Raw genomic sequence first — 20,379 nt, forward strand, 5'->3', positions numbered from 1 at the left:
TTTCCTAACGTGCGTGACCAGCGGAAAAATTATTTTCTCTCCTCTCGGTCAACCCTTTTTACCATCGATATTTTTCAGCCGATTACCACGACCGGCTTAACGCACGAAGATTACCGCCGCGTTCTCGCATCCCGTGATAAATAGCAAGATTACGAGTCTGCGTGTCGGCCAATGAACGATGCCCTTAGCCCATGGACCATATGTTCCTTCAAGGCTGTGGGATACTCGCCAGGACTTTGAATCATGTTAACGCGCAACATTTTGAGCGAATCGCATCATTGAGAAGCGATACATTGATAAAAGTACAAAGATGTAAAAAAAAAAAATCGAAAAATTTATATATGCTTATGGCATTAATTAATCAAATTTAATTATAGCTTAGGTTTAAGCCAATAAAATTCTTAATCGAAAAACAACTTGATATAAAAATGGTAAATGTCAAAACTATAATAAATACAAAAACATGTTTTTCAGACAAATAAGTTATTTAGAAGTTTAAGATAAAAAATATTCTCTACATTTTTCTTTTTTGATGTAGATATAGAAATGTTTTCATGAATCATAAAATCGATCTCCCACGCAAGCTGAGAGAACGTGTGAATTCGATTAATGAATCGTGAATCATCCGTGTGATATAATAATCTGATTGAGAATATATATTTTACAAAGCAATTTTCTCAATTAATGAACTTCTGCGGTGACTGGGATGACCCAGCTTCCGATGTGCATCCGCAGGATTTTTCCCACAGCGAAGACAGCTGTCGTAATGAGTTGCATCCTCACGTTCTTTTACTCGTTCCTGAGCTCTCTCTCTCTCTCTTCTCCCTTCTCCCCCAGGACTTTATCTCGCCTTGTTCCACTATCTGACGGCGACTTTTTTGTTAAGACGATATATGCCCTACGTGACAATGCAGGTTTCCTTTATCGGCCGATGCAGTCCCGCGGGAACGAGTCTTCACCGATCCGCGTGAAAAGGAGGGGAGCCCGAAATTTGAGAAATGAGCCCTTCGACGGGCATAAATCGTAGCCGATAAGCCGGGGATAAAGACGAGCACAACCTTTTATTCGCGATTCTACTATGCTTCAAGCATTTCCCTTCGTTCTCCTTCAGATATCTTCTTGGTATCTCCTCGGCTTCTTCAACGAATACAAATTAATCGTACGTTCTTCACGCGCGATCAATATTTCGTGCGACGCTTCGTATAAGAAGCATACGAAGTGAAAAGTAAACTGGCGATTTAAAAGAATGTAGCCTATAAAGTCAAAGGTTGTCACAAATTTTTTATTCTAAAATTCAATGACATTTCCCTGATTTCTAGTTTTATGGCAGCCCTAAAAGTACGTAATATATTAAAGAAAAATTATTTCGAAGAAATGAAAATGGAAATTCGAAATTTTCAGCCAAAATTTAAATGGTTACGTGATATCAATCCTTTTTAAGTAGATTCTCTAGTTCCAAGATCAGAATGTATTTAGATTAGATAGGTCACAGACCGAAAGGAGGCTACGAAGAAGTTATGGGGAAATACGTGAGGTAGGTCGCGCAGGATGAAAGTTACTGCATCAAGGTTCCCTTGGAAATTCTTGGAGATACTTCTGGCACGGGAAGTCGAATTAGTGTGGCCCGTGTTACTGCTGCACGCTCGCTTTCGTTTCGATCTCTTTACAAGCGTTTCACCTTGGAAGGTTTTCGAAAGTAAAAAGATAGTCTCACGTGTGTCCGTTTCCGTTACGACGCGTGACGTTCGTCTATTAATTCATTCTCGTCTCGACCTTTATTCATAAACAGTGGCGAAATTAGACACAGCAAAATTAGAATTTAAATAATATTAAATATTAAGATATTGGAATAACAAGTAATAATCTCGAAAACAGATGACAAAAAATATACTATAAATTTTATAAAAATAAATTAAATATAAGCTAAGAAAATACTTGATATTTTTCTATTTTCATACATGCTATACATTTTTGTCGCTTATGTTATTTTTTATGTCAAGGCTTCAATTATCACTTTCGCCTGCTAATATAATCTTAAAATCTTTGTTTTCTATTGTAAGAAGACTTATGATACTCTCTAAACGTTGCTAAAATTTACTCTTAGAAATTTTTTAATTTGATACCAAGTTTGATACTTTATATTATTTTTAATCAATTGTTTTTTAATTTCTTTTCTATCAAATAATAATATTATAAATCAAGTTATTTTGTGTATCAAGATAAATTACTTATTAAAAAATGAAAAAAAAATCGATAATTTATTCTATCTGTAAAAAAATACTAAGTAAAATTGTTACGCAATATTAGATTTTGAAGAGAGGAGGAACCTATAACATATTAGTGTCGAATTCGAGACAAAAAATATCTTATGTCGAACATATGGCGCGTTCCTAAGTTACGCCGTTTGATTCGTCATCGTAACACTGGCTTCAAAATTTTACACAATGAGTCCTTCAACATGCTTGCTTTTTAATTTTACAAAATATTATATAAAGTAATTATTAGAATTTCACGAAATAAGTTATAATAATTTTAGCGCTTACGTACATAAAACACCAACGATTAAATGTCAAACATTTTTTATCAATAAATATATGATTTTATATTGAAGTAGCAAGAAAGTTTTTAATTATCGATTTATAATACGATATGGGATGCAATCTCGTTTAACATCCGCTTGATTAAATAATGTGTTGCATTATTAAAAGCGACATTTCGCTACTTTTCCAAGTTACTACCTCGCTTAAACAGCCCACGTGATGTCGTGAAAGCAGTTCGAACGATTGCGTAACTGCACGAGTATACAGTGCAAATAATAAAGACGATCGTTCGCGTGATTGTTCATAATGTCTACGGTGAAAGTTACAGAGAAAGTCCGTAATACGTGACGAAACAGTGCGCGCGACCGGACGTAATGCGAAACGGCACATTTATTTTTTAGCAACACTTTCAATCTGCGATGGGAGAGGGGAGGAAACGAGGTGAGGGGGAAAGAAAAAAAAAATTTGCAGACCCGTTACGCCGCAATCATGGATGTGAACGGCGATTTCAATGGCGAGCTCTGGCAATATCCTAAATTCGACTATCCGAAAAATCAATACAATAAATATGAATTTTTTTAAAAACAACATCGATACACAAGAGTATAATTTGGAAACAATTTTCACTCAGGAATTATTCAGGATTCTCAATTAATCTCTATTCCTCGGACAAGTTTCAAAAACAATATATCTATGTACTAATACACGGAAAGAGAGAAAGAGGAGAGAGAGAGAGAGTTTTGCTGAAATATAAAAATTTAGTTAGATACAGATCTGAAAACAATTGCGTTAGATCAAAATTAATTATCATACATATTAGATCAAAATAATTATGTAGGACTTTTTACGGAGCATTATTTCTCATCATGCTTCAGTTTCCTACATAATTATTATTTAATACTTCAACAAAATTCTTTAGATCTGTATCTATTCAAATTTTTAGATATTTCAGCAAAAAATCGTTTTTTATAAAATCTTGTCTATTATAATTATACTAAAATGATTAAAAGGATGACATATTCCATATGTAATAAACTCAGATAATTTGAGAACGGTAACGTTCCTCGGCAGGAACTCACAGTTGGAGCGAATGAATTTTCCGCGATCGGTCGACGCGGTGTGGCGGTCGAAAGGAGAGGAAACGAATTCGGAGCTCGAATGCACCAACACGACGGTTTCGTGAGCAAACAAAGTCGGCGACGTTAGACGGGATGCGCCTTGTGCATATATAGACGACGCGGAAGGCCTGTTCTCTCTCTCTCTCTCTCTCTCGATATGGCCTGGTAGCATCTGCCGGCGTTTCATTCGCCGTAGTTTGCGCTTCCCAGGCTCCCGTGGATGCACCTGGTCCTTACTGCTGCCGGTGCATTCGTCTCCTCTCCCTCGCGCTCCTTCCCGTTCCCTCTTCGGTACTCGCTTCACGAATCCGCGCCACACGGACATGCTCCCGTGAACTTGAATAGATCGATGGATACGGCCCTGGAGATCGGCTCAATAGCTGAACACCCTGCCGTAGGTGCTCTGCTCGCCGTTTCGAAGATTTATCTGCGTTCCGAACCTCGTACACAAGAATCGTCGTTGCGTTCGGAAGGCGGAAGGACGCGGCCGTGAAAGATATGCTTCGAGATCGATAACACACACATTTATTATAGCTGTCGCAAGTTATCAATAGGAGGTATCATCTGATAATTTTCATCATGCGTTGGGTAATGAAGTTAAGGAAGATAAAATAAATTTTACGACATTAGATAAGATAATACATAAAATAAAATAGAAGATTGAAATATTCTTGTAGAATCAATTTCATTCGTGTTATGTAACGAATTTATTTATGGGCAGTTACGTTCCCAGATTAAAACATTTCGCAATTCGTGAAATGAAATTGAGAAAGAGTTATATTTTATATACCGTATAATATAATATATAATATATAAAATTTTATAATATATAAAAAGGGTTTATACGTGAATGTAGTATCATTTTTACACGGAAAACTAATCATACACACATGTATCACTTTTTATACACTTGGATTTGCAGTGTGTTTACATGCGACTGCTCGACACGTGTGAACGCGGATTCGTGATGAATTCCATGAATTCTATATTTAATAATTTTCTTTTTTTAGTCGACGACTAATCGTTACGAAAATCTGATATGAAATCGTCGCAATAAAGAAATGAAGGGAGTAATATAATAAATAAATAAGAGGAGAAAGAGGAGAATCTTAATTATAAATCTTTTCAATTAAATAACGTAATTTTTATGCCTACTATAGTTCAAAATTATCGAATAATACATGTTAAGAAATAATAATAAATATTCCTCAACCTTTAAATCTTTATAAACAAATTCTAAACAATGATATATTTTTAATAAAATAAAATTTAATTTCAGTAAAAGTTATATATAGAAACAAAATAAGAATATACAGATATATACAGATTAGACAATCGTAGATTTTGAAGAATAAATTATAGTTTATATGTGAATAAATGAAGTACGTACGTGAAATTTAAATTAGTATAGCGATCTTCTTATGTATGATTTAAGTAAGCATTGCATGGCCTAGAAATATTTATTTAGAGTAAGCAACGGAAGCTCGAGTTTTTCCAAGAGTGTACAATAATAAAACAGTGGAAATAAATACAACAGTTTCATCAATACATACTGTTGGTCGTATTTATTCCAAGAAATTTTAAAGTCATACGACTATATTATAAAAATCTAATTATATTCTGCAAAATTTCTCATAGTTTGTATATCGGTTTATCATTCAATTGCCATTAACAATTAACGAGGAATGCTTTTTGTGTTTTATTTAAAATCACATATTTTATATATATATATATATATATATATATATATATATATATATAAAATAACCATTGAATAACATTATTTAACATCGTTAATCGAGTAGAAAAAAAATTAAAATTCGAAAAGCTTAGTCATAAAACAGATATGTCAGCAAATCATAACAACAGAAATAGAAAAAACACACGTTGAAATGTTAAACCAAACGTATATATACTTGATCATTATTCTCAGATTATATCATATGTAATTTAAAACATTTATCTCGAATTTAGCATAATAATATGCTAAGTTCGAGATAAATTTCACAAATATACGTATTTATTTTTAAATTGCTTAAATTTCTTAATTATCGCTGCAATCACAATAACAATCTTTTTTATTATTATTAAAATAAATACAAATTTATTTTAATATAATTATTTTAACTGCTCGTGGAATTTCTATATATATACGTATATATTAACAAATCAAACTTGACAAACAAGTTGACTCACCAAGAGCTGTATTCGTCATCGTTCAGTACATCTAGACTTTGCATGGTATTGTATTCACATATTGAAATGTAAGATTAGTACACCAACATCTTACAGTCACACTTAATATACGACCTTCGCCCACTTAATATACTTTTTTCGACACTCTCGACGCCAATTATTTTTATTACTTCTACACGAATTTACTATTCTTTGTGAATAACTTGTAAAGTTATAATAATACGATGAGACAAGTACATGCAATCTAACCCAAATATTGTAATATAATTCTGACCGTATGACAGCGTTGATCACGGCATTCTATCAATTAATTTACGGTATTTTCCATCAAGAGACACATAGTATAACACAATGACCATTTCATCTCTCTGTTTAGCATTGACAAACAATAAGGATGTAATAATTCATCTTGTTACACTGTATATGTCATCTGTGTCTCCTGCAGAACATCCATGGTTTCCTTGATGTTTATTCAATTGAGATTTCGAATTGCGGACAAGCACAGAGATCGCGAAATATTTCAATTGTCGATTCTAATTTACGTCATCAATCCATTTCTGAATTCGTACTTATTGACTATTGCGCAAGTCAGACAGGACTGTTGCGTCGTACTTGCGAATAAAAAATAAGGTTGAATTAGGTTAGGTTATATCACATTACATCGCGCGAATTAAACACGGCTATCTCGTCGCGCTTTGATCGACCGCTTCTATCAAATGTTACATTAATGTACATACCGAATATGACGAGAATGTAAGGTCTTTGATAAATATCACCGTCAATTAAAATACAAATATTCGCGAGATATTCCAACAAACAAACGTTATTGATCGCGTTTCGTTATATCTAATTATACACATCTATAGTTCATGTGATATGTATACTATAGATTTTCAGTATTCGCAGTGAATAACAGGATGCAGGTTAAATAGAAAATCATGTTAAATGGAAAATTTAACACAGTGAATTATTACATCCTAATTGTTCGCCAATGTTAAACAAAGATGAAATGATCACTTTGTTACAGTCTTTGGAAAGTTCTGTTATGGAAAGTTCTTTTGGAAAGTTCTATTATGTCGCTGCATTTAGATACTTTATATGAAGTAGCTTCTTCAATTATAGGTAGGTGCTAATCTATTGTAATTCAAATGATCGAATTTACCATGCATTGATTTTTTCACGTTCCTTCATTTCGTTGTTTTGCGTCTAAGACCCGATTATACCAACTTACTTTGATTTTAAATGAGGCTTAAAACTCTTTCTGTTTCTGTCTCTTTTTTGGCTTAAAACGAGATAGAGTTTTAAGTCTCGCTTAGAGTCAAAGTGACATTGATGCAATTGGGCCTAAAATAATACGGCGAGATTAAAAAAGAGTTCTTACAATACCGTGTATCCAGATACGGTGAACGCTAAGCTTAAGTCACGTTATTTAGTGAAAAGTCAAACTGCACATGCGCAGTTCAACTTTCCACTAGTCTGATTTATAATTGCGTAAACATAGTTATAAGTGATCGTAGTTGTAACAATTCACCAATCACAGTCGGATATTCTCCTCGTATTCAAGCGTGATTGGTCAATTCTTAAGCCTGATCTACAATTGCGTAAACGTAGACGTAAGATTATGGGAGTAATAGCAGTAAATGTTGTACAATATATTAATCTACAATCGAGTAAAGATTCAATGAACTTTCATCTTCAAATTGAACATTGGCTCACAACACTTTCTCCATGTTTCATACTCGTAATATAATATATTAATATAATATTAGGTGCGCAACTAAGTTCTCGCTGTTATTTTGATGCATTTCCATCAAAATAACAGCGAGAACTTAGTTGCGCACCTAATAACTCGTAATATAATATAATAAACTCGTCAAATAATATATCATAAAATGAACTCGATAAAAGATGAAAAGAAACACTTTGCACTTCTTTCTATACAAAAGGAAACAAAAAGCTCTTTCGAGATAAAAAAGGGACAATAACGATGTAGACTCGTGACAGCACTCTGATTGGTTCACTTTTACATTTTATGCAATCGTAGTGAAAGATAAAGTTGAACAATCTTTTACAACGCGCTTTACAACCATTTCACAACCATTTACAACTACGTTTACGCAATTGTAGATCGGGCTTTACAATTACACCTACGTTTACGCAAATGTAGATCCGGCTTTAATAACGTGACTTTAGTATTCACCGAATCTGGATATACCAAAGTTTACTTAACATCAGTGTTTCCGCAAAATTGTATCAATCGCGTAATCAGTCTTTTCGTGACAATCTGTTAGACGCCCGTAACGTATTGTGAGCTAGCAGGCATGTATTTGCCAAAATATATTAAAACGTTGCCACGTATTCGTCAAAGTATCAATCACGCCGCGACGACGTGACCTTCGTATAGGTTATTTCACGCTACAATTTCTCGGCCCCCTCGGCTTGCTTCGCGTTGCACGAGAATGCGAATAAAAGAGTGTCGAGGAAAATATCGGTCATATTATGCGTAAACACGACCTACGTGTCGACGGAATACGTACGAGTGATAATTTTGCCTAGTTCCGAGAATTCCACGTAATTCCGAGTTGTGCGCGATTGATTGTCCCATTCCACTGTGGAGATTGTCCGTGATTGAACATTGAACGTGAAAAAGTTTCTGAAACTAGAATTTACAGGCCAAAACTCATGGATGTGGATTTCTGTTTGCAATCTCGGACGTATACAAAGATGCAATGAGATTAGTCAGATTGGTCGGAGTAAATAATAATTTCACATGAAATTGTTTATTCGCACTTTAGAATAAAGAGCAGTTTGAATTATAAAATAGGTACAGAATGTTTTTATTTAAAATAAAAAGTTTTATTACAGTTTAAAATGTGTCTATATGTTCTTATTGGAAATTTTAAAACAACAATAAAATGTACATAAATATCAAATATATTAAATCATTCATATTAATAAAGAATAGTTTACACTACTGGTTTTTATTTTGCGATATCATAAATTAGTAAGAAATCACATTTAATATTAATTAAAATCACATTGTTATTGCAGATCAAGAATAATACAAGATAACGCAGAAGGAATCGCAGAAGGAATCGTAACAAAATATATATTTAGAAAATTTTCTAAAGACGCTCCTAATTATCCCTTTAGAAAACACAGACTATCTAGACATCCTAAAGAGAGGACAGTCTCCAGGGAAAAAAGGACGGATGGCAACTTTACGTGTGACGGATCAAGTATTGTAAGTTTATTACATATTCCTTAATGATTATTTCAAGTTGGTATTATGTAATGAAAACTTGAATTGTAATGAAAATTTGATCGAGCTCAGTTGCGCGCAACAAAATATGTTATCATTATCTGTATATCATTTTTGCAACATTATTGCAAATTGTATATTATATAATTATTATGCTAAATGCACACAAGAGAGAATTAAATCCCAGCTCTGACTCAAGATCGTTTCTTCATGAAAGTCAATTAATAATGAATGTAGATATTAAAGTGAATTGAAGGGAATAGTATTGTTCATGTCTTTTTGCTCTTTTCTGTTTCGTCGCTTTTGAATGTAAAGGTACACTTGTTTCGAGACGAAGAACCGTTTCCCACGTCTGCAGATTTGCAGATATTTCGGGGAAGTTAATAATCCGTGGCTCGATAATAACGATCCTAAGTTGGGGTTGGGACTACGGCAAAAATGTGGCCACCCCCGCCTCGATCCTCGTGTCGGGACGACGATGTGGCATTAGTAAAAACGCGATATTGTCTGACTCAACAGGTTGTCGCCACCCCCGCACCCGCAGCTGGCGGCAGCCGAGTGCCACCCCGCACGCGCCGCCAGCTTTGTATTAAATAAACCTGACTGGGGTGATCTCTCTCCCTTTTGTCGGACTTGTCGGGCGGGGAAAGTCATCCACGTATAGCCCATTAGTGACATTATTAAGTATCTAATTCAGTAATTTTTTTTTGCTATAAAACGGAATTTGATATTCCGTCAACGTTCTTCTCAATAGTCTTCGCAATAATTACATCAAAAAGACGAATACATGGAAAGAATGATTTTGATGTATCTAAAAATTTAACTAGATGCAGATCTAAAAATAATCTTGTTGAATCATCAAAATAATTAGGAAGACATTTAAATTGATTGCTAGAATGTCAAAACTTTTTATATATTACTTATTATGTTTCCTACATTATTATGTTGACGGTCTAACAAAATTACTTTCAGATCTACGTGCGAGTTAAATTTTTTCATCCTTGATTTGAGTTTTGTCAACGTAAAAGAATTTTAATTACGGCAGCGAATGTTGCAGTAAAAGATTCGCTAAGATGCGGATGATATATAGGAATATCTATAAGTTGGTTGATTATTAAACGCAGAATCGCAAAAAGTTGACATTACATATAAAATTTTTTATTTAGGCAGATTATTAGATATTACATATTATAAAATTTATTTATATAGGTTTTTATAAATGTTTAGATTATTCTGAAGCAATCGTCATAGTAAAAATGTAGTCATAGTGAAAATACTTGATACATTTCGGGTCTTCAGAGCTTCTCATTCATACCACATTGCGCTCTTTCTTCTTATTCCCGCTAATTCATAAGTGAGTTTTATATTTCGCATATGTATGTTAAAAAATTAAAGAATGTCGTGACTTATTTCGAGCTTATAATTAGAATAACTTTAAATTAATATAATCAACATCAAAATAAATACTAAATAATATTCTACTCACAAACGTTTCGGCTTACAAAGATGTCTTCAGTGTTAAAACGCAAAAATATCAAATTATTAAACCAAATAAATAACAAATACAATGAAAATTTAAAAAACTATCAGTGATGAAGTATCAATATATAAAGAATTCAAATGTATTATCAAAACATATTACGACAGATTATAAGATAAGGAGATTTAAATACTTCAGTCTACAGTAGATTATATTATGTCCCTCGATAAAATAGTTTTTCCAAATTCCTCGATTGAAATCGAGAATCCAGTTTGTCGTAGACTTGTGTTAAACGACGAAAGAGAGTTCATTAGTTATGAGTATTTCATGATATTTTGCAGAACGAGTAGATGTATTAAAATAATATATTATTAGTGAATAAGAGGTACAGAATCAAATAATAACTTACGTTAATTTATATAAAATACTGTGTTAAAACTCTCAATCAGAGATCCGGTCAAGTATATTAAAAATTAAATGTTAAAAATTACTGTTACTTGTTTGAAAATTAACTGATGTAATGTGTAGGTAAAAAAATAAAAGTAAGTCAATAAAATCGAATGTAAAAACAAGTTTATTTAAAACTGTGTTTACAATTTATGTTCAACATATATCGTCAAGTATGTTAAAATAAGAATTATCCAATATATAAATCAGTATCTTTCATTAAATTTAAACTGTTCTTTTTGTTCTTTAATATGTATCATTTCTAAAATATTTCTTTTAAATTCTTTTCAAAATCAAGAATACTAACTTTTTCCCAATTAAAGTTATGATTAATTTCCGTGATATGTTTCGAGATTGTGTATGAGGTCTAATTTTATATTATTGCAATGTTCTTTAATTCTTGTTTGTAATTGTCTCTTCGTTTGGCCAATGTAATAACGTGCAGTTATCACAATTTACTTTATGACGTATTATTTTTATCATGTTGATTTTTATCTTTATGAACTTTGATAAATTTATTAAGCTTGTTTAAATACCTATAGCCAATCATATTTTTGGATCTATTAATAGATTTAGTAATTTTATTGTAAATAGATCTTATATATGAAAACTAACTCTCTTAAAACTCCATCAGTGTAATCTGATTCTTATAATTTAAATCTATATGCTTTTATTTGCTGAAAATTATCGCATGCTAAGAGTCGCTTCATCATTATATATTAATAAGAAAGACTGAAAGATTGAAAATTAAATAAAGAAAGAATAGAATTTAATTTTGTTTTAATTGTATTATCATTGCAGTAAATTCTTCTTATATTTTTGAAAAATTTAATTGCATGATGTTATAATTTCCAATATAAATAAAAAATATCCTTTTTATTTATCATTTAAATTATATAAATTTTAAAATTGTTATAGATAAAAATCTTTCAGTTCTTTAAAGAGAAAACTTTCTCGAATCTGTACGCTTTCGTCCGTTCTCGATCTTGCAAATATGAGAGCATCATCATTACGAAAGGGACTCGCCATGTGCAATCCACGGTCGACCTGAGAGCTCGAAAATCCCAATCAGCTGCTCGCCAGATATTCGAGCAAACAAGGGATTCGGTCCGACAATAGAATTGTGCTCTTCTCGTTTGCGTTACACTCACGTGCTCGGTTGCACATGCGTACATATTTTCCTGAAGCGTTCTCTGACGTGCATGTGAGACCATGGAAATTTGATAGCTTTGCTAGAATTTCGTATTACGTCGACACATGTCTTCACGATGTTCGATCGATGTTTACACAAAATATTCGAATTTTCAGCGCGAAATTTGTGTAAATCCATTACTGACGCATTTCTATGAAAAATTCGAAAAGTTATTTGCGTTTTATTATTTATGTTTTCAACTTTGAGGTCGATATTTATATTTAGATTTAAGTTATATCATCTTAAATTACCATTTCAAGATGTATGGATATTTTATAGATGGAATCTTAAAATATCCTATGATCGAACTTAAGATGAGCTTGAACATAAAACTACGAACTGCTCTAAGAAAAGTATAACTATATTAGTTACACAAGCGTGTAAAAAATCTTTAAATAACATGAAATTAAAGCGTTACAAATTGTTGCGTAGATCGTAGACGAAAAGCCAATTTTATATTGCCTTAATAAAGGATTTCGAACAAATATTTATTTCTAACAAACAATCTTTCTCCTTAAACTTTATGTGTTTCTTTTAAAACATAAAAGAATTTAACTCTTTCTTCTCGTTTTTATTGTTATTTTTAATTTATTGAAAAAAGAAGAAAATTAAACGTTAAAGAAATCTGTAAATTATTTTCACTAGTTCACGAAAAAAAAGGTCAGTTTTAATCTTTTTTGAAGCATAACAAAAAACGTTTTATTGAAAGTAACTCTTTTTACAAAGAATATTTTTTAGAATCCCTGTTCTCGTCCCTTTCTGAATACGATTTTTTTAACCCTTTCTTGTAGAATTCGTTCTCAACCCTTTCTCAATGTGTCATATAAGAGGCTATCAAAACTCGTTACGTTTCTCTGCAGTAATTCATCCTTCGAAGCACCCTAGCGTGCCCTAACGAGAGAGAGAGACTTCGTTTCATCTTGAAACCGTAAAAATCTGCGACGACCGTTTCATTCCCCCATTCGGCGTTATTTTCCCCTCCTCCCTCCCACCGCATCGATGATCATCCTCAAACACGCACGGACGGTCTCCTCTTCACGAAATCCAACTCTTGCCGGCTCTCCCCACGTTCCCACGGAATCCTTTTTCCCAAAAATATGTTCGTTCCTCACTCGCTCTCGTTTTTCCTCCCTCTCTCATGTACCGTTCCTCTTGCTTTTTCGTGCAGACACACACATGTGTTACGAGGGTTGCTTATGCCTGGTTAAAGGAATTTACGTTGCGGCAGAAAAAAAAACTCGCACGTATTGTCACGGTGAAATCCGTTTTACGGGCAAATCTTGATGGACGTGAAAACGAAACTGCTCTCTAGGTGGCGGAAACTCCTGGCAAGAGACACGAAAATCTGAAAATGAAGCCACCATGCACGAAAAGATAAAAAACTTTGTTTGAAGCAACGAAATTTATAAATTCTGCATTTTATTACAATAAATATTATTTAAAAACTTTACAGATTTATAATGTGATCTTTTGAATCGTATAATGATTTTTTTCGCTTGGCAAAAATTTAATCAATTGTTAAAAGTTAATAAATTTAGTTTAGTTTAACATAGTTTTCTTATAATGGAGCGTGAGCGAAATTTTCGGCATCTCATAACGTAATATAACGCTCTTAAAAGAGATATATTTCGAGATATTTATCCACTGCTTAATGAATGTAATTTTTCAAATATTTGGAAATATTAGATACAATTTATATGTATTTCTTTCTACGTTGATGTCGTAATTATGATTTTTCGTTTTTCATTAATGTGCTTTAAATTTTATGATGATGAATTTTTGTGATGAAAACTTTTCGTGTCCATTGTTTTGTCTTCGTGTATTGTTCTCCTCGTAATTATCGGTGCCGCGAAGAAAAGAGGAAAGAAAATTTCTTCGAAAATTTGAGACGACACTCGTCGGGGTATCCGGTGGTCGGCAAGCCCATAAAATCGTCCAACCGGAAGGGGGTGTCTCCGGGAGGGCTGGTGGCGGGGTGCAAGTGCACGGAATCCTGGATAAGGTCCTTCGGGGCTTCTCATTCATGAGCGCACTTTGCGCTCCTTCCTCTTCTTCCCGCCAATCTATAGACAGGATATCCTTGGGACTCTGTTGAATTGCCGACCTATATTCCGCGAGAATGCATCTCCTCCCTTTCCTTCTATCATCGTCGGTTTCATGGGAATGTGAGAGCTTCCTTGCGGAACGAGATTTTACGTTAAATCATTCCTTAAAGTACAAAGTTTATTTATCGAAATATTTTCATCTTCATCAAAGTATTTAACGCGCAAATACGAAAATATCTTAAAACACAAAAAATTATATTAAAATGAATTAAACGTAAATTCTATACAATGCATATTTAAATATAAAAACATTATTTCACAGAAAAAATACATTTCTCTAAAATATACATTCGTTGTTTAAACACTATTAGAAATATGAAAAAAATTAATTGATTGCCAGGATTATGGATATTAAGATTTAATAATTTTGCTTAGATAAACAAATTTATTATTAGTAATTAGCACAAGCGATATTAACAAAAGGATAATTGCATCCAATATGACCTAATACTTAATATAGCCTACTTTCTAGTTGTAAGTAGTTTAATAGATAGTTCAATCTTTATTACCTCTATGTAAATGTCATTGATTTTCAATCAATGTTCAGAAATATTTCCTACTTCATATCTGACCATTAGTTTTGGACTTGCTTAAGACCACATTGCATAAAGTTATCTTATTTATTAAATACTGATTGCGTTCTAGAATCAAATCTAGAATTAAATACAAACAATACAAGTACAAGTTTTATAGTGCATTGTGTTAAGTTTTAGGATCTCGTCTTTACTCTTCTCTAAAGCGACGACTTGTGAAATTGATCGAACATCAAATAACTGTTCGATAAAGCTGAACTATATGGTCGCTAGCGTATTCCCAAAAGTAGACGAAACACTTTGCCTCGACGAAGCCGGAAGCAGCCGTCGATGCTGCTCAATACGACGTATGGGTACCTGTGTTTATCGACAACCTGTCGTTCCGACCTTAGGGCCATGCCGAAGGGCAGTAGCCGCCCTTTTCTCTCTGGAGTTTACGTGAGGCAAACTATCGCGTTACACGTCCGCAAGTGTGTATCCGTATAAAATTAGTATCGTATCAAAGCTTCAATTACGGTATAAAGTTGTGTACTAACCCACGTTGGTAGTCTGTTGGGAAATTACAGAGGTAATTCAATGTGAAAATATTGTTGCCTGTCTTTATATGTCTTTCGTCGATGGGGTTGTTGGAAAATTCACAATTATCAAAGTGACATTCGCGAATGTGATATAATATCGACAACTTAAGTACAGTTTCGTGATTCAGTAAAATAGATTTATATATTGTAAGTCTACGATACATGTATCGTAAATCTACGTGATATAAATTCTTGCAAGTGACTTATTAGGTAATATATGCGTGAACGTAGAAGATGTCGTGAAATCGATGACAATAAGTTATTAATTCTCACTTGTCCTTGTGAGAATCTAAAATAAAATATAGTCTACGTTTTCCGTGCACTTAGTTGCTAAATCAAATATTCACTTATTCAAACGAGATAAGTAAATCCTGCGCGTCTGGATAAATTGCTTCCGCCATTTCTTTTATTTCGTCATGTATTTCTCCACAGCAAACGATTTCTTTATTACAGGTTTACGTTCTCGTCGGATCAGATATAATTTCGATAACGTCGTTATCACATCGAACGATCCGACAACTGCGCGAATCGACGCGTAGGTCGACAGCTCGTAACGGGCTATCGACAACCTGTCGTTCCGGGGGCCCTGGGACTTGGTTAAAGGGCCAAGAAAGAGTCGCTCGTCTCTCACGAACAGGCCCTTACGGAAGGCACCTCCTCCTCTTCGAAGGAAGTTATGTTAAGGAGCCCGTCCAACTCGCTCACACACGCACTATGTGTCTCTGTATGTGTGACGAGCGACCTTTTTGTCACTGCTCTCTGCGGTTCTGGTCGCGTGCCGGAATCTCTTTTCTCTCTCTCTCTCTCTCTCTCTCTCTCTCTCTCTCTCTCTCTCTCTCTCTCTCTGTCTCTGTCTCTGTCTCTATCTCCGGGATAGGCCTAACCTGCGCGCAAGGGTCAATCGAGGATTAACCTGGTTACCCCCAGGCTGATACAGGAAGTGACCAGCCGCAGGTGCCCTCCAGTTTTCCGTGAAATAGGGACACCACGTGTCGTTGAATGAATTGTTCCGTGATGGTGCATTTTTTATGAAACACACGTTTGATGATCGTATAGAAACATTTGTTATGAAATTGGAACATAATACGTGCGCGCCATTTATCTCTTTGCTTTATAGTTTGCGGTAAATTTATTTAGAGAGGGTGTATTATATTAAATATATTTATTGTATGTGTAATAAGATTGCTCTGAGAAATGAAGCATTGAATTTTAATTAAAATTTACAGTGAATATATTTTTGTTTACTTTTTGTGTATGAGTTTTCGAATAGTTGCAATGTTGCAAGTTTCATCAGAATTCAGTTATACTTTGAATTTCTACGGAGATATACGAATAAAATTGTGTGATCGCAATTTTCTATTTATTCGTCGCAACACCTCGCGGCATAAAATATTTCCGAACGAAATACGCGCGTATTTTCCAATATTTCTCTCTCACTCTCTATTCAGATTTACATCCAATCTTTTTTTATATTGCCAAATATGTATATAAAATATGAGATACGCATTTTACACCCAAAATACAATTTTGCTCTTATTTGATATAATATTGAATATCTAAGTATAATTATTATATATTTTTATCTTTTTGCTTTTTTGTTACAACAAATATTTATCGTTTTATTACTGCGAATAAGACATGAATATTATTCTAATTTATTTTCTTCTGTTTTTAAATCTATAGCATATCCGTTCCAATCTTATTTAATTTCTAAAACTCAAGAAATAAATGTGTTGTCAACATAATCTATAGTGTCTAATTAAATTCGATAAAATTTCGATAAATATAATTAAATGTATAGTCAAATCTGATCAAACTTTTTTATCGAATCAAATTCTAAAAAAAAAAACGCCCGGAGGTGTTGAGGACTTTCGCATCGTATAAAATCCATCGCCGGTATCTAAATTACCAGTATAATTTACGAGACAACGATCGCACTTGGCCCTGAGCGCGTCTCATTAAGCACTTCACCAGTAATTATTCCTCAGAACTTTGTTTTCTTTTGTAAAGAGAGAAGGAGGATTCATATCACATTTTTACGCAATATATCAAAGGGTACCAAAAAATCGGTGGAAATTATATTATAAATGCCATCCAATGATTTTTTTTCATCGAATGTTTTTCTATGCGTCATAAAAATCTTTTATTTCCGTCCAACACATAAAAGCACTATTCCCCTGCTGCTTTCCGTTCTCGTTCGTCGCGCGTTGAGAATCTGCTGCCACGTTGTTGCTCCCAACATAAAGTTTACAAGGGGTTGGAGTAAAATCGGCCTTTATTGGCTTTGCGCTGCGTTGCCGGAAGTGCCGGGCAGTAAAGCAATTAAATCCGAGTTCCACCCCCGTTCTCGTTCTCTTGCGGCTTTGTCTCCTCACGGCGGCTGCAATTTCGAGCTTTAAACAGAAAATAGTAGAAGATCGTAAACCAACAGATACTCTTTTAAATATCTTTTTTTATTAAGAGTAGTTAAACAAGTGATATGAGCGTTTTTAGGAGTTTCTATAACAATAACATACCATTTTTTATTTTCTACTGACATCTATAATATAATTATCTCATATACTGAAAAAAAGGATCTGCTAATAATATACCAAACGTTGAAATAATTTCAATTATAATATGTTCAACTAATGTAACAGAAAATAATTTTATTTTCCACTTGTTAAGTTATTATTATTAGACGGTAGGTTACATATTGTTACGTATAGAAATATTTAGAAAAATAGTTTTGATTATATTATATATAATCGAATATTTGATTGAAATTACTTCACTCACACAATATTTGGTAGCTATTATTAAACTTTTTATCAAAATATAAACATGATATTTAGATTTTCACGCAATTAGAAAAAAGATACAGAGAATTAAAAAACTTATTCTATTATACAAAGAAAAAAAAATGTAAATTGTAATGACAAATATAATGACGAATAATGTATTCGTTTATTGATCAAAATTTACCTTATTACAAATAGTAAACGCAGTATCAAGTTTAAATTGCGAGTTAAAGTAAGATATGATAATTGAGATTTTATAATATCTCATTTCTATGCGATCGCGGAACATGTTAATCAATCTTGGCCGAATTAGATCGTGCAATGGCGTACAGTAATTTATTTTCATCCCAGACGCGCGTCTTCCCGTCTCTGCCGGGAAACGTTACGCTAACAAACATTAATTTGCGCCTCACGGTCGATGTATCGAATTATTGCGGGCTTTCGAGAGGTCTGCCCTTCCCGCGTCGCTTAGGCCAATCGTGAATCAAATCGCATTAGCCTCGCAGATGCATATTCATGGGAAACGTATGGCGGATTACGTAGGTTCCGTTGTACCCCGTCTAGAGAGCAACGATGGGGTGTTTTGCATTCCCCCCTTAGAAAGGGGTTCCGCGTCATATTTATCGAAGTAAAACGACGCGGTTAGACGCGGAATTGGTCTTCCCTCCTTTACTTTCTCTTCCCTTTACTTTCGCCCTCTCTTCTTCCCTTTTGATTTTGGGACTGTCGGTCGCGCCCTCGTTGAACGTTCCAACGGACAGAATTTGATCGATTTACTAGGCATCATACGTGAGTAGATAACGAGTCTTTTCGTTTCTCGCCGAGAAAAATTATCTAACGATAGTGAAACGTAACTTTATCCAAATGAATAGAAAGAAATCACCAAAGATGTTATTTTAATTCTGCAAACGTTTTATTTTAACATTCATTCATTAGACACCTCATCATGTCAAATCATTAGATTAATAGGCCTCGTAAAAAAGTATAAAAATATGTTTATTTATTATTAAATAATTAACAAACACAATTCATACTTACACAAGTTTCACATTAATATTGATGAGACTTTTCTTATTATTTTGCAATAATGAATTTCGTGTAAAGCTACTAGCATGTAAGAATTTGAAATATATTTAACTTAAAAGTAAAATTTGAAATATAATTTTCAAGTAAAACTTATTAAGTGAGCAACTTAATAAATCGTACGACAATATTCCTTGACTAATTGTATGTTGTAGATGTATCTATTGTCTGCAATAAAATTTATCCGGTTGCACCTGATAATCCATTATGATAAATTGAAGCCCGAGTCATCGCCGCGGATATTCTACGAACTTAGGGGGAGGAAAAAAAAAGGTTGCATGATTATCCGAAGTTCATCGGTCCTCTTCACGAACTCGTGAGTCCGTTAAGCCGCGCATTAGAAACATCCGGACGGAGTTATTCAGGTCGCGCGACTCGTTTCTTCTTCCTCGGGCTTCTCTTCAGCTCGTGCGAGCACACAGACGCAGAGTGTGTCCTGTCTGATCGCGAATGCTCCCGGAGGATTATGGGACGCCGGAATGACGAGGCGGCAGTCCTCCAGATCTTTTTCTCTCCCTATTCTCCGTCCTCCTTGTAGGTCCGTTCTTCCGTCGGTTACGCGGACATTGTGTCATCCAAAGGATTAAGCTTGGCCCATCTGGAAGCCACGAGGGTCGCCACGAATGCATCGCGAATCGTACGACATTTTTATGAGAGATTTTAATAATGTCATCTCTCTCTCTCTCTCTCTCTCTCTTATAGAGAATGTAATAAAAATAGGAAAAAACATATTACTATAAATAAAGACAAATCTTGTTTGTTTAATGAACTTTTATTCGTTTTATCATTACATTATAGTAAAATTTTTTTTATAAGCATGTAATGATAAAATATTGAATAATTTTGATTTCACAAAACTATATTTTCATGGGTAATATATTAGATTGTATACTTTTTACATTCGACTTTTTATGTCTTTTAAAATATTTGATTACTTACACAGAATATATTAGGTGTTGGAATTAATTCGTAGCGTTTTACAAGTGATGGGAAGTACTTTCATTAATGTATTTTTTAATGCTCATGTGAAATAAATAACATTCTTTCATTAAAAAACGCTACGAA

At 33.7% G+C, this 20,379-nt stretch overlaps 2 long non-coding RNA genes across 2 annotated transcripts in view; one reads left to right on the forward strand and one right to left on the reverse strand.

The window, feature by feature from the left end:
• The window catches only part of LOC105146130 (uncharacterized), a 62,127-nt gene extending 55,157 nt beyond the window's left edge, over positions 1–6,970 (reverse strand). Inside the window, exon 1 of the long non-coding RNA XR_846146.2 lies at positions 5,855–6,970. This is a non-coding gene — a long non-coding RNA (uncharacterized LOC105146130). The remainder of the gene's footprint in view (positions 1–5,854) is intronic.
• Positions 6,971–7,952: 982 nt separating this feature from the next.
• Positions 7,953–20,379, forward strand: part of LOC147907624 (uncharacterized) — a 155,326-nt gene continuing 142,899 nt past the window's right edge. The window contains exons 1-2 of the long non-coding RNA XR_015547205.1: positions 7,953–8,678; positions 8,906–9,098. This is a non-coding gene — a long non-coding RNA (uncharacterized LOC147907624). The remainder of the gene's footprint in view (positions 8,679–8,905; positions 9,099–20,379) is intronic.

This window comes from Acromyrmex echinatior, chromosome 13 (genome assembly GCF_024713525.1).
Source record: "Acromyrmex echinatior isolate Ae372 chromosome 13, ASM2471352v2, whole genome shotgun sequence".
Lineage (NCBI taxonomy): Eukaryota > Metazoa > Arthropoda > Insecta > Hymenoptera > Formicidae > Acromyrmex > Acromyrmex echinatior.